Below are 16064 nucleotides of genomic sequence, written 5' to 3'. Positions count from 1 at the left end.
TGGCATCTGGATCCCAAGAAGTTGTCCAACATGTATCCTAATCTGCAGTCTAAGTGTTGGAGGTGTGGTAGCTTAGAAGCTACCTATTTCCACATGTGGTGGACTTGTAGAAACATAAAAGCCTTCTGGATTAAAATTTGGTGGAACATTCAAAAGATTTTTAAGAGGAAGATAAAGTTTTCCCCGCAACTGTTCTTACTGGGTATTGTTGTAAATTGTGATGTCAAAGAGACTAATCTGATGTTGAATATGATAACGGCAGCACGGTTACTGGTGGGACAATATTGGAAGAAGGACAATCTGCCCACGGTAGAAGAATGGGTGTTTAAAGTTTCTAATCTTGCAGAAATGTCCAAGATTTCTGCTTATTTAAAGGATCACTCACAGGAGAGATATATTTCAGTTTGGAGGAGATGGATAAATTATATTGAAAACAAATATGGGACCAAAAAGTTCCATTTAGCTTATGAGTAGAATTTAGTGGGATATTGTTATTGTTAGTAGTTATGCTAAGAGAGAGTTAAAGCGCAGTACGAATTTGGTTGATTGTATATTGTGTAAATTTTTATTTAGAATATGATTATTGTAACTATAATCCTGTATTTAGCTCTGGGAAGTGGGGGGGGGAAGTGGGGGGGTTGGGGTGGGAGGGATTTGGGGATATATTGTAAAATATTGTAAAACTCTTTAATAAAAAAAACAAATTATAGACTTGTGATCTGTAAGTTTAAAATAAATCATGGCTTCGAACTCATTTAATATCATAGGACAAATTATGGTTGATTGGTTGAATGATCCCACTCACCATTTGCATATCAGTTTATGTCACAACCAAACCACTTATATTTAATGCAATGATGAATTCTGTTAATGATTTCCATTGTAAATAAAGATTCATTTTAAAAAAATTGAAATAATTAACTGAAAAAAGTAGACACTATAGGAAATGGCTTTATTAGCAACCATATAGTACACTCTTATTCAACACTTGTGTGGCACCTATTTTTTTCTTGCTAGGGTTCTGCCTACTCCTAAAATGTCCTCATGTCTGGACAAAAGTTGCCATATCTGGTTCAACAACTTGGAAACCAACTGGCCTCAATTTCAGACACCATAGGATGGTGCTACTTCCAACGGCTGCATACCCCCACAGCCTCTTCAAGAAGACTCTTCTGTTACATTAGTAAAACTCAGGTGGTAGTACTTCATAAAATGTTACTGTTTCTTCTGGAACACATAGCTAGGACAGTGCAAGGGAGAAACCATTAGGTTTTGATACGCAAGAACAAAAATCAAATCCTACCCAGACCATGATGTATTTCCAGTAGTCTTGGGCAAGTCTTTACCTTTCAGCCTTATCCTACATAAGGCTATCTGACTTTTCTTAAACAGCTATGGCAACTGAGCACTCATTGTATTGCCAAATACTGCACTTCTACAAGAAAAAACCAATTACCATGACATGCTTGTACGCATTCACTTGTGCCCTACATCTCACTGATCTGAGGCAAATATGAACAATGCACAAGTTTTTTTATAAATGAATCTTTATTTACAGTTCGTGTTAAAAACACACCATACACCAACACACACACAAAAAACATTTACAATATACAAAAAACGAAGAAATCAAAAAATTGAAAACCATTTCAAAAATTTCACATATCTACTTCTAAACTAACAATTATATTCCACTCATTAAGTCTCTTATAACTATTCAACTCCAAAGCTTATTCATTAACAAAGACTATATCACTACATTTTTGACCAACCTCCAAGCCACCCTCATTTCTTTAATCTTTTATCCATCCAAATATACCATTTATTCCATGATAGAAATGCTGGTGTCTCTTCTTTACCCTTCAACTTCTTGGTCAATGTGTCTGCTTCTGCACAATCAAGTATTCTCCTAATTATAACTTCATCCGGCGGGGTATGATTTGCCTTCCAAAATTGAGCGTACCCCATCCTTGCCGCCGTTAAGATATGTAAAACCAAATACCATATTTCCTTCTTAATATTTCCAGGCCTGGAGCCAAGCAGATACGTCTCTGGTTTAAGATCAACTAAACACCCTGTGATTTCCTCTATCCATTTTTGGATCCTCATCCAATATCTAACCACTTCCGGACATGTCCACCATAAGTGATAGTATGTGCCAATCCCTTTACCACACTTCCAACAATCGGCCGACAATCCGGGGAACATTTTGGAAAGTCTAGCCAGAGGGAGATGCCATCTATAAAGCATTTTGTATATGTTCTCCTTATATGACGTGGAAACCACCAGCCTCATATTAGTCCACCAAATCTCTTCCCATTTCTCAAGTGGAAGTGCATAACCAAAATTCTTCCCCCAGGCAATCATCGCATCTTTTACCACCTCCTCCCCTACTACCCTAGTTAGCAACAATTTATAGCACTTAGATATCATCCCTTTCTCCGGACCCAGCAGAATCTTATCTAATTCCTGCAGATTCAGATAAATACCCCTTCCTTCCTTATCCTTCTTATACCTTGACTGGATCTGCAGGTAGGCCCACCACTCCAATCGAAACCCTTGCTGAGCCAGATCTTGTCGTGTTTTGAGTTCTCCCCTGCTATCTAAAAGTTCTTTATAAGTTGGTCTTCTTCCCTTCTTGAGTAGGGTCGGATGGGTCAAGGCTTCCAAAGTTGATAACCAACACGGAATTTGCGCATAGTACGTAGCCCTTATCTTATCCCAATTCCGAATCAGTATATCCCTTATGTAATGGCGAGTAAACTGTTTGCTTGGAGGAGTACCTTCCCGCCAAAGAGCTGCATGCCATCCCTGCAGCAAATCAAATCCTTCCAAACTCAACAATCGATTATTCCTTAGACTTATCCATTCCTTGCCCCAAACTAAGAGGGCAGCCTGATAGTAAAGTTCCCAGTTCAGTAGGCCAAGGCCCCCTCTTTCCTTAATTTCTTGCATCATTTTTTTCCCAATCCTGGGCCATTTCCCCTGCCAAACAAATCTAGAAACTACCCCCTCTAACTCTTTTAAAAATTTCAGCGAAAGTTTAACTGGTGCTGTCTGAAAAAGAAAATTCCATTTCGGCAAAACATAAGATTTCACCGTGGCTACCCTTCCTAATAATGACAACTGTATCCTACCCCATTTTCCCAGGTCCATTTTTGTTTGTATCAGTAATTTAGAAAAATTATCCTCCCTAATACTTGAACATCTTCCGGTCAACCAGATTCCTAAATATTTCACCTTCTTCACGATTTTAAACCCTGTAGTGTCCTCTAACATCTGTTTACTTCTATTTGAAAAAATTTTCGTCAATATATTTGTCTTATCTTTATTTACTTTCAGACCAGCCACGTTTCCAAATTCCTCAATCCTTTTTAGTAATGCCGTGCTAGATTCCAGAGGGTTTTCCAAAACAAAGACCATATCATCTGCAAACGCCTGCAGTTTATAAATTTGGTCTCTTATCTGAAGCCCAGTAATCTCCTCATCTTTCCTTATTATTCTCAGTAGGGGTTCTAAGGTTAAGATAAATAAAAGTGGGGAGAGTGGACAAACCTGCCTAGTGCCCTTACAGATATCAAATTTGTCAGTTAAATTCCCATTTATCAACAATCTTGCTTCCTGCTTAGTATAGATTGCTTTAATCATATTACAGAATTTAGCCCCAAACTCCATATGTTCCAACTGACACATCAGGAAATCCCAATTAACCCTATCAAATGCTTTTAGAGCATCGATAAATATTAAAGCTAATTGTTTATCTGGTCGGCTTTCATAATACTCCAGAACATTTAATATAATTCTGAGATTATCTTTTATTTGTCTAGTGGGAAGGAACCCATTCTGGTCTGTATGTATGAATTGGTTTAAGTAAATTTTTAATCTATCCGCAATTATTGTCGCAAATATTTTATAATCTGAATTAAGAAGGGATATTGGCCTATAATTTTTAATATGCTTCGAAGGGAAGTCATCCTTAGGAATCAAACTAATATTTGCCTCCAACCAAGTTTGCGGGACTATAGCCTCATCCAAAATTTCATTAAATAGATCTTTCATATGTTTTCCCAACGATTCCACTAATACCTTATACAATTCTGCAGGAATTCCGTCAGTGCCTGGGGTTTTCTGACATTTCTGTTGTCTGACCGCTTTTTCAATTTCTGCTATTGTTATCTCCTGATCTAAGGCCTCTTTCTCATTAGGAAATAACTTCGGAAGGTCTGACTCCATCAGGTATTGTTTAATCCTCTCCTCAGGAACCTTTTCTTCCTGATATAATTCTGTAAAAAACTCAATCGCTATCTTTTCTTTCCCTTCTTTATCCCCTCAGTGTCCCCCTCTTATCCTCTAACTGCTCAATTCTTCTACTTTCCTTCTCTTTCCTTATTCTATAGCTAAGCCATCTCCCTGGTTTATTGGCATATTCAAAATAGTTCTGCCTCGCCACCCTAATTTGACGTGCTATTTTCTCTTGGTCCACAAGGTTGAGTTTATGCCTCCAAAAATCCACCTGCTCCTTCCCGTAAACTTTCTGTGGGTTTACCTGGAGAGCCTTCTCTGCCTTAGTACGTTGCTCAGCAATTTCCCTCCTACTTTCCTCCTCCTTCTTACGTTTAACTGCCATCTGTTTTATTATCAAGCCTCTCAAATAAGCTTTAGCCATATCCCAAAATATTCGTAGGGGCATCCCTTCCGTCCTATTTTCTAAAAAAAACAGACTCATCTCGTTTTTTTGTACAAAAACCGTATCCTTCAGGATCTCCAGGCTCATCATCCATCTACTCCTCACTCTACTCCCCCTTATCAATGTAATAGCCACCGGGTTGTGGTCCGCCCATTCATTCATCAAAATCATGGCATCTTTTGCATAAGGTATCAGCCCATCCGACAACCATACCATATCCAACTTAGACCATGAGTTATGCCTGGGGGAGTAGTAGGTATAACGTTGAGAGGCTGGGTTAATCACACGCCATATATCCCTAAGGCCAAATTCTTCACACATATCCCTAAATACTTTGGGTAAGACCCCCCTATCTTTCCCTTTTTTCTTCTTCAAATCAACCCTCCCTGTTTTGTAATCCTTAGCCCTATCTACCACCGCATTAAAGTCCCCCAAGAGACACATCTGCTCATACTCCAGATCTAATATTTTCCGATATATTTTCTGGAAAAAGTCTCCCTGATTATTATTAGGTGCATATATGCCTACCAGTAACACTTTGCTTCCCACCATTTCTATCTCCAGCATCAGGCTTCTCCCCTCCGGGTCCGCCCATAATTCTTTAGGACACAAGTACTCCTTAACATACATTGCTACACCTTTCTTTTTCTCCTCAGCAGATGCTACAAATAATTTCCCTACTTTAGGGTAACTCAACAAATTAATTTGGCTTTTCTTAATATGAGTTTCCTGAAGGCATAATACATCAGCTCCACATTTCCTTAATCTAGTTAAGATATTTTTTCTCTTAACAGGAGCATTGAGACCATTAACATTGAGTGTCAAAAAATTCACCCCTTGACACATCCTTACTTACGTGGGGCCTTAGATTTGGTAGTCTGTCTAGTTACCCTCTTATATTCTTCTCCCTTTCCCTCTCCACCCCTCTCCCCCCTCCCCCCTCCGCTCCCCCCAGATTCCTCTCCTCCCTCTGACTTCTACTCTCCACTTCTCCATCACTCTCCTGATCACTAGTCCCACAAAAATTTTTATAGAAATCTTGTGCGTCGTGTAGACTCTCAATCTTTATCTTTCGGTCTTCCCACATCACCAGGAGCCCCTCTGGAAGCAGCCATTTATATGTCACACCTTGTTCTGTACCAGCCTGCTACCGGCCCTGCAGAAAAGGCATGGACAACCCCTTTAACAAGAAGGCAAGAGGCTGGAATTACGCATGCCAAATTTATTGCTACAAAAACAAATAGAACAAGACACAAACCAAGAAACAGGAGCTTTTCAAGCGGTTGCCTTCAGCAAACCAGCCCTCCCACGCATTCCCCCTTAAATACAGTTCAGGGCATGGCTTCTCTCTGCCTCCTTCCGAGGAGCCCCATTGCCTTCCTCTGTTTACTCCTGATTGACTGCCTCCTGCATCGGGCGTCCTTGAACAGGGCCAGCTGTGGGTCATCTTCATCCACACTGTCAGGCTCACACAGCTGGGTCTGCGTCATGACCAGATGAGAGGGGCCTGGCTGAGGACTCTCATCAAGCTCTTCAACACCCCCCTCCTCCTCCTCCTCCTCTGAGTCATCTGACCCAACTGCCGAACCCACAGGCTGACCCTGAATCACAACACTATCCCGCACCGCAGGGCCCTTCCCCCAGGTCTGCCGATCCGGATGCGGTCGGGATGGAAATTGTTCATGAAAAGCGGTCACCAACGCAGGGGCATGAACGGCGGTCACGTCTTCCCAGGTGAAGTCCTCTGGTCCGTAACCTTTCCATTCAATCAGGTACTGGAAACGACCTTTCAGCCAACGGGAATCCCTGATGCTGGCGACCTCGTGCTCGGGGGTGCTGCCTCCATCACAAGGTCCTGATGGGGGAGGTTCTGCTCGGCGGAGTGGACAGGCCGGTTGCTCGGGGACCAACAGAGACCGATGAAAGACTGGGTGCACGCGCAGGGAACGTGGCAGAGTTAAGCGATAGGCGACCGGATTGATGACAGCCTCGACTGGGAACGGTCCTAAATATCGGTGATCTAACTTTCTCACCGGCCGTGTTGACGGTAGGTTCCCGGTGGACAACCAGACCCAATCTCCCACCGATAGTGGAGGCGTATCCCTCTCTTGACCGATCAGCAAACCTTTTGTAATCGGCCTTGGCCTTCTCTAACTGACGTCGCACCAATCGATGGATCGCCTGTAACTCTGCCATGAAGTCGTTCGCTGCCGGCTCCAGTGAGTCCACAGGAGAAAGGGGGAAAAACCCGGGGTGATATCCCACATTGGCCAAGAACGGTGTCATCTGTGTGGAGGTGTGCTGCGAATTGTTAAATGCAAACTCAGCTATGGCCAGATAGTCCACCCAATTGTTTTGCTTCAGATTGACATAGCAGCGCAGATATTGTTCCAGGATACCAATGACCTTCTCGGTTCCCCCGTCATTTTGAGGATAATGCGCGGACGAGAGGCAAATCTTGATATCCAACGCATGCATCAACTCCTGCCAGAAGCGGGCTGTAAACTGGGCCCCCCTATCAGAGACGACTCTATCAGGGAGGCCGTGCAGCCGAAACACCTGCTGAATGAACATACGACTAGTGGCGCGGGCTGACGGTAAGCCGCGACAGGGGATGAAGTGCGCCATCTTGGTCAGCATGTCCACCACCACATACACTGTCGTAAAACCAGAGAATGGGGGTAAATCCATCAGAAGGTCCATGGACACAGCCCCCCAGGGTCTTTTGGGTGTCGGCAAGGGCTGCAGTAATCCAGGCGGGGCCCGTCGCTGACTTGGCCTGCCTGCAGGGGATGCAGAAAGTGACATAGGACTGGATGTCGTGTCGGACTCGGGGCCACCAGAAGGTACGGGAGACCAGGTTCAGGGTCTTGAACAGGCCAAAATGCCCCGCCGCCGGGTTATCATGACACTGGCTGAGGATGAGTCCCCTGAGTGGCCCTCCCGGAACGTAGAGCCGGTCACGATAATACAAGAGTCCATCCGTGACCGTCCAAGGAGAATCTGGCCTCACCTCCTCCTTCCGCTGAGCCACCCACACCTCCTGCTGCTGTGCCTCCCGGATCCGAGCCCGTATATCAACCGGCTCCCGCACCGCAGCAAAAGACTCGACGGGGATCACTGTCCTGGGCAGAAGCTTGTTTTCCACTCGGGAATATTCGGGCTTCTTGGACAGAGCATCCGCTCTTTGATTGTGCCCGCTAGGTATGTACCGAACCCGGAAGTCAAACCTCGCAAAGAAGAGACCACCGGATCTGGCGTTGGTTCAAATTCCGAGCGGTCTGCAGGCTTTCCAAATTCTTATGGTCCGTCCAGACCTCGATTTGATGCCGCGCTCCCTCCAGATGATGCCTCCAGGCCTCGAACGCCACTTTGATGGCCAGCAGCTCCTTCTCCCAGATTGTATAATTGCGCTCCGAAGGGTTCAGTTTTCGTGAATGGTACGCGCAAGGGAAGAGGGTACCGCTGGGCGTCGTTGCCTGGAGTAACACCGCCCCAATGGCAATGTCGGAGGCGTCCGCCTCCACGACAAACGGCCATTGCGGGTCAGGATGCTTCAAGATGGGCTCCTTCATGAAGGCTTCCTTCAAAGTCTGGAAAGCCCGTTGTTCTGGAGCGTTCCACTGGAACCAAGTCTTCTTCTGCAGGAGACGGGTGAGGGGGGCTGTCAAGGCAGCAAACCCAGGGATGAAAGTTCGGTAATACTTGGCGAACCCAAGAAGTCGCTGAACATCCTTCACGTGACGCGGGGGTTGCCAACTCTTGAAAGACTCAACCTTACTCGGCTCCATGGCGATGCCCTCAGGAGAAATGCGGTGACCCAGGAAATCGATGGTCACCCGGTAGAACTGGCACTTCTCCAACTTGGCAAACAGCCGATGTTCTCGGAGTCGCTGCAAGACCTGATGGAGATGCTGATGGTGCACCTCACGCGACGGGGAGTAGATCAGGATGTCATCCAAGTAGATCACGACAAACTGATCCAACAAATCCTGGAAAATGTCGTTCATGAAATGCTGAAACACAGCGGGGGCGTTGGTCAGGCCAAACGGCATCACCGTGTACTCAAAATGTCCATAGCGAGTACCAAACGCCGTCTTCCACTCATCACCCGGCCGAACCCTGACGAGGTTGTAAGCTCCACGCAGGTCCAGTTTCGTGAAGATCTTAGCCTCCCGGAGTCAGTCCAAGAGTTCGGGGATGAGGGGCAGCGGGTAACGATTGCGCACCGTGATGGCGTTGAGTTTCCTATAATCGCAGCAAAGCCGCAATTCGCCCGACTTCTTTTTGACGAAGAGCATGGGTGCAGACACTGGCGAGGACGAGGGCCGGATGAAACCGCGAGCCAAATTCTTCTCCAGAAAGTCCCGCAAAGCAGCCAACTCGGGGTCCGACATGGAGTACAAACACCCCACTGGGAGAGGCGCATCAGGGACTAAATCAATGGGGCAGTCATAGGGCCTGTGCGGGGGTAATTGATCCGCCTCTGTCTCGCTGAACACATCAGCAAAGTCAGACAGTTCGGGAGGCAAGGAAACCCCTGGGGAACCCTCCACCTGGCTGGCACAGATATGGCGGGAGTGGTCCACGCACTGCAAGCTTGGGAAGGTGACCAAGTTCTGTGACCAATAGATCTGTGGGTCATGCGCCCGGAGCCACGCCAGTCCCAAGACCACGGGGAAATGCAGATCTGAGGTGATATAGAACTGGATGGCCTCCACATGGGAACTGATGGCCATACATAAGGGTTGCGTGGCGGCCGTAATTGGCCCAGACAGGAGCACTCGACCATCGATAGTCTCCACTAACATGGGCGGATCCACCGGGCACTGGGGAACAGCCCATTTGGCCACAAATGCTGAGTCCATAAAATTTGTGGTGGCCCCAGAGTCAATTAAGGCATGGACTGGAATCCCCTCTGGCTTGCCAGGAAGGATCAGACGTGCCTCCAATATCAGATGCCGTGGAGGTCCACAGGCAGCATCGGAAAGACGTCGCTCAGTGTTGTTGTGGGACGCCCGATCTATCACACCGTCTAGATCGGGCTCGGGGCGTTTCCCGACAGAAAAGTAGGGGACTTTCTCGGAGCAGACTCGGTCACTGATGCCCGCTGTCGCTTCTTTGGGCAAAAAGCAGCCAAATGTCCAGGGTCCCCGCAGTAAAAACACAACCCCTCCGATCGTCGTCTGTTCATTTCAGTCACCGATAGACGAGACCTGGCGGCACCCAGCTCCATTGGCTCCTCCCTTTGAACTGGGGGCTCACGCACAACAGGGGCTGTAGGGGTCTGTGGGGTGGCACGGCGACTCCTTCGCTGCTGTAACCGAGCATCGATCCGCAGGCAGAGATGGATCAGCCCATTGAGGTCTGAGGGAATATCCACACGGGCCAGCTCATCCAACATCTCCTCCGACAAGCCATCCTGGAAGGCATCGACGAGCGCAGCCTCATTCCAGGCGGAATCCTGGCTAAGCAGCTGAAAATCGCTGATATAGCCCTGTAGGGGGCGTTGACCCTGCCTCAGAGCTTTCAGGCGACGAGTAGCAGTCTGCGTCTTTATAGGGTCCTCATACATCAGACGCATATGATCACAAAACCCCACAAAGTTGTCCAACAATGGGCTAGGTTGAGCCAGCAGAGGCGTGCCCCAACGAGCTGCATCACCCGAAAGAAGGCTTAACACAAACCCCACCTTATCCCGGTCAGTGGGGAAATCAGCTGCTCTCATGCTGATAAAGAGCTGGCATTGTCCCAGGAAAGCAGGAAACAGTTCTGGATTGCCAGTAAATTTATCCGGCATTGCAACTTGGCATTTTCTCCTGGGTGGGGGTGATGGTGGGGGTGCAGCATGGACCTGAGCTTGCAGTTGAGCCACCTGAGCTGCCAGCAAAGTGAGTTGCTGGGTGAGCTGGGCATTCTCAGCACGTAGCTGCTCCATAATATTAGTAAGGGGTGGGAGGCTGAAGGCAAACTGTTCTGTACCAGCCTGCTACCGGCCCTGCAGAAAAGGCAGGGACAACCCCTTTTACAAGAAGGCAAGAGGCTGGAATTACGCCTGCCAAATTTATTGCTACAAAAACAAATAGAACAAGACACAAACCAAGAAACAGGAGCTTTTCAAGCGGTTGCCTTCAGCAAACCAGCCCTCCCACGCATTCCCCCTTAAATACAGTTCAGGGCGTGGCTTCTCTCTGCCTCCTTCCGAGGAGCCCCATTGCCTTCCTCTGTTTACTCCTGATTGACTGCCTCCTGCGTCGGGCATCCTTGAACAGGGCCAGCTGTGGGTCATCTGCATCCACACTGTCAGGCTCACACAGCTGGGTCTGCGTCGTGACCAGATGAGAGGGGCCTGGCTGAGGACTCTCATCAAGCTCTTCAACACCCCCCTCCTCCTCCTCCTCTGAGTCATCCGACCCAACTGCCGAACCCACAGGCTGACCCTGAATCACAACACACCTTTTTTCCTCAATTGCGAAGTAACAAATTGATAGCGTTGACGTTGCTCTCGGACCCTTCTTGGCAGTTGCTTAAAAATTGTAACCGGACGGCCTTTATACTGAATTGGTTGATCTCTAGCTCTATGAAGCACTTCATCTCTAAGCGCCTTTTTGGTAAACCTAACATGCACTTCCCTAGGGAGGCTGTATCGCCTGGCATAATTGGTATAAACTCGAAAAGCCTCATCAATATCGCACCGAACCTCTTTTTTCTCTTTCCCCACCAGGTCTGCAATCATTTCTCCTACCACTTCTTCCAGCTGTTCTTCTCTGTCTTCCATAACATTTTGGAAGCGCAAAAAAAAAGGCCGCTTTCTCCATCTCCAGGTACACCATATCATCTTCCAGCTTCTTGGATGCTTGCGTGCACCTGTGCTCCCATTTCTCCATCCGCTTCTCCATATTCTCAGAGTCCTTTTCTACTGTTTTAATTCGCTCTTCATGCGTATCCAGAGTCACGTGGACTGCACCCAATTTTCCTTTAATTTCCTTCATCTCCTCTCTCATGTCCCCCAACTCAGCCTTCAAGCTGTCAAAATTCCTCTCCATTATGTCCTGCATATTTTGTAACATCGTATAAATCCCTTAAATTGTAGCAGATTTTTCTGTTGCTGGTAGGTTCTCCATTGACTTCCTAACCCCTAGTGGCGTCGTAACCGGAGAGGCCGCTGCTGTCAAGGTAGGGGCCTTCCTTAAGGTTTTAGTTGACGTTGTCGTTAAAGACATTTGTTTGTCCCAGGAGGTTTCTCCACACTACTGTACACCACAGGTTGACTCCTTCCCAGAAACTTTATCACAAACCCTGTACTTCCTTCTAATAATTTCACTTCCGCTCTTTAGGTAGAAGAAAAAAAAGAAAGAAGGAGTCACATCAATATCCGTCAGTTTCTATAAGTCCGCAAAGCAATACACTAACTTTTTCAGGGAAGAGAAAGCTTCCACCAATCATGTCATATTCGTAGACAAGTCCATTTAAGCCTCTAATCAGCATTCACGGCAGCAAAAGACAGAAGGGGTAACAAAAAAAACAAAAAGAAAAAAGAAAAAAGAAAAGAAAAGAAAAGGAAGGAAAAAAAAATATTTGTTGCCCAAACCACCCCCGATAACTGGCTGCCGCTCCTTTCACTTCTGCTTAGCACCCCGCCAGCGCACTCGCTCAGAAAGTCTTTAAACTCACTTCCACTCTTTCTCACTTCCCTGCTTTTTCTCAAACTGCCGAGTCATTGGCTTCGGGGCTGCCAAACTGCGGCCCTCTTTCAAGCCTCCGGATCCTCGGGGTGTTTTCCTTTTTCCAGCGAGGTGATTGCATCACACCTCGCCTCCAAAGATGCCCCCTCCGCTTCTCCCAGCCTCTCCAGGGCTGGAAACGGCAGAATATCGCCGCAGGAGGCCTGAAAAACAACAAGAGGCTCGGCCGTCTATCGCCTCTCCTCCCAAGGCAGCGCCATCTCCAACAATGCACAAGTTTGACAACAGTAGAGAACAATGTTTTTATATAAACGGAAACAAGAAATGCATACTGTACCAGCATATATTGTTGAGGATCTCTTGTGAGAGCAGGATAAAGATGCAACCATCCTTGCTCTCCTTGACTTCTCAGTGGCCTTTGATACCATACGATATCCTTTTGGACCAGCTATGGGGTTTGGAGCTGGGCAGCACAGTTCTTGTGCTGGTTTGGCTCCTTTCTCCGAGGCCAGTCCCAATCGGTGTTGATAGGGAGAAATTCACCCCACAACCACTCCTTTGTGACATGCTGCAGAGCTCGGTACTCTTTCCACTCCTTTTTAACATCTACATCACGGGTGTCAAACTCATCATGTCACGTGACGTATCACGACTTTTTTCCCCTTCCCGGAGCTGCAGTGGGCGTGGCTTCCGTGTGATGCATCTGGCACGCAGGCTGGCAGTTTGACATCCCTGATCTACATGAAGCCACTGGGTGAGTTAATTTGCCACCAGGGGTTGAGGTATCATCAGTACATTGACGGTACTAAACTTTATATGCAGATGATACCACTCTAATGGCACAAAGTGAAGAGGAACTAAAGAGCCTCTTGTTGCGAGTAAAGAAGGAGAGTGCAAAAGTTGGGTTGAAACTAAACATTAAGAAAACCAAGATCATGGCATCCGGCCCTCTCAATTCCTGGCAAATAGATGGAGAAGAAATGGAGGTAGTGACAGATTTTATTTTCCTGGGCTCCAAGATCACCGCAGACGGGGACTGCAGCCAAGAAATTAAAAGACACTTGCTCCTGGGGAGGAAAACCATGGCAAATCTAGACAGCACAGTAAAAAGCAGAGACATCACCCTATCGACAAAAGTGCATATAGTCAAGGCTATGGTCTTCCCAGTTGCAATGTATGGCTGTGAAAGTTGGACCATAAGAAAGGCTGAGCACCAAAGAATTGAGGCCTTTGAACTATGGTGCTGGAGAAGACTCCTGTGAGTCCCTTGGTCTGCAAGGCGTTCAAACTGGTCAGTCCTAGAGGAGATCAACCCTGACTGCTCTTTAGAAGGCCAGATCCTGAAGTTGAAACTCAAATACTTTGGCCACCTAATGAGAAGGAAGGACTCACTGGAGAAGAGCCTAATGCTGGGAAAGGTTGAGGGCAAGAGAAGAAAGGGACGACAGAGAATGAGGTGGCTGGATGGAGTCACTGAAGCAGTAGGCGTGAGCTTAAATGGACTTCAGAAGATGGTAGAGGACAGGAAGGTCTGGAGGAACGTTGTCCATGGGGTAGCGATGGGTCAGACACGACTTCACAGCTAACAACAACAAAAAAAAACTTTATATCTTCACCCTTGGCAACCCAAGTGATGTTGTCACTGCCCTCTCTCAGTGCCTGGATGCTGAGGGGGCCTGGATGGGGGACAACAGGCTTCGGATGAACCCTGGCAAGACTGAATGGCTCTGGGTGCATGGAGCCTCAAGATCCAGGATTTTAACAACTTTAGTTCTAGATGGGCTTGCACTACACCACAGACCTGGTACGCAACTTGGGGGTTCTCCTGGACTCACAGCTGCTGCTCAAAGAGCAGGTAGCAGCTGTGGCTAGGAGAGCCTTTGCATAACTTCATGTCGTGTGGCAGTTGCAGCCTTTCCTGGATTGGGAGTCCATGCACTTGGTCATTCAAGCCCTGGTCATCCCACGTTTGAACTATTGCAATGTGCTCTACATGGGGCTACCCTTGAAGAGCATTCAGACTAGACTAGACTAGACTAGACTAGAATAATAACTTTATTGTCACTTTGAATGTACACTAATCGGCATACATTAAAATGAAATTTTGTTGCATACAGCTCTCAAAGGGTCACCACCTCCAATATACACTACATAAATATGACAAAAATACAGAATTATGCATATACCCACATATATTAGATGACACAGAGAAACAACACAGTCTAGTTCGGATTTTGTATACATGTGCATGGTGAGAAAAACAATCTTGCGAGTTTACTAGATGGATGGCATAGGGAACAAAGCTATTATAGAATCGGGTAGTCCTGATAGAAATACTTAGAAACCTCCTCCCAGAGGGGAGCAACAGAAACAGACCTTAAAGTGGGTGTGTGGGATCTCTAACAATGCTTTGAGCTCTAAGCACATAGCGCTTATAAGCAGCATCCTGAATACCAGGAAGCAAGCTTCCTATGATCTTCTCGGCTGTCCTTACCAATCTCTGTATAGACTTTCTATCTGAGGCACTGCTGCCATCAAACCAGACAGTGATGCAGTTTGTTAAAATGCTCTCAATCATGCCTCTGTAAAGTGGACAGAAGGAGAGAGATGTGCTCTCATCCAATGCAGGAAATGCAGACGCTGGTTTGCACACTTCACTAAGGATGAGGTGTGGAGAGACCAATTCAGATTGTTAGTTATCTGCACCCCAAGATACTTAATACTGTTGACCACCTCTACAGCTGCATCCTTGATACTGAGTGGAGTATGACTATGCCAGCTCTTTCTAAAATCTACAATGATCTCCTTTGTTTTATCAACATTTAGAACCAGGTTACTTTTATTGCACCAGTCCACCAGAGCCTTCACCTCTTCCCTATAAGCATCTTCATTGTCATCCCAGATAAGACCCACCACTGCTGTGTTGTCTGCATACAGTGAGGGGAAAAAGTATTTGATCCCCTGCTGATTTTGTAGGTTTGCCCACTGACAAAGAAATAATCAGTCTATAATTTTAATGGTAGGTTTACTTTAACAGTGACAGACAGAATAACCAAAAAAAATCCAGAAAAATTCATTTCAAAAAAGTTGTAAATTGATTTGCATTTTAATGAGTGAAATCAGTATTTGAATTCCCTATCAATCAGCAAGATTTCTGGCTCCCAGGTGTCTTTTAAATGTCAGCGTTGAAACATTAATGACTTGGAGAGGATCTGCACAAAGAGCTTGATTTTGGTCTCATCTGACCACAACACTTTCACACAGTTCTCCTCTGAATCATTCAGATGTTCACTGGCAAACATCAGACGGGCCTGTACATGTGCTTTCTTGAGCAAGGGGAACCTGCAGGCGCTGCAGGATTTCAGTCCTTCATGACGTAGTGTGTTACCAATTGTTTTCTTGATGACTATGGTCCCAGCTGCCTTGAGATCATTGACAAGATCCTCGCATATAGTTCTGGGCTGATTCCTCACCGTTCTCATGTTTATTGAAACTCCACGAGGTGAGAACTTGCATGGAGCCCCAGACCGAGGGAGAGTGACAGTTATTTTGTGTTGTCACCTACTCACCAAGCTGCTTGGCAATGGTCTTGTAGCCCATTCCAGCCTCGTGTAGGTCTACAATCTTGTCCCTGACATCCTTGGACAGCTCTTTGGTCTTGGCCATGGTGGAGAGTTTGGAATATGATTGAC

The sequence above is a fragment of the Vipera berus genome (assembly GCF_964194415.1).
Source record: "Vipera berus genome assembly, chromosome: W".
In the NCBI taxonomy this organism is placed as follows: Eukaryota; Metazoa; Chordata; class Lepidosauria; order Squamata; family Viperidae; genus Vipera; species Vipera berus.
Note: the sequence above shows the minus strand (reverse complement) of the source record.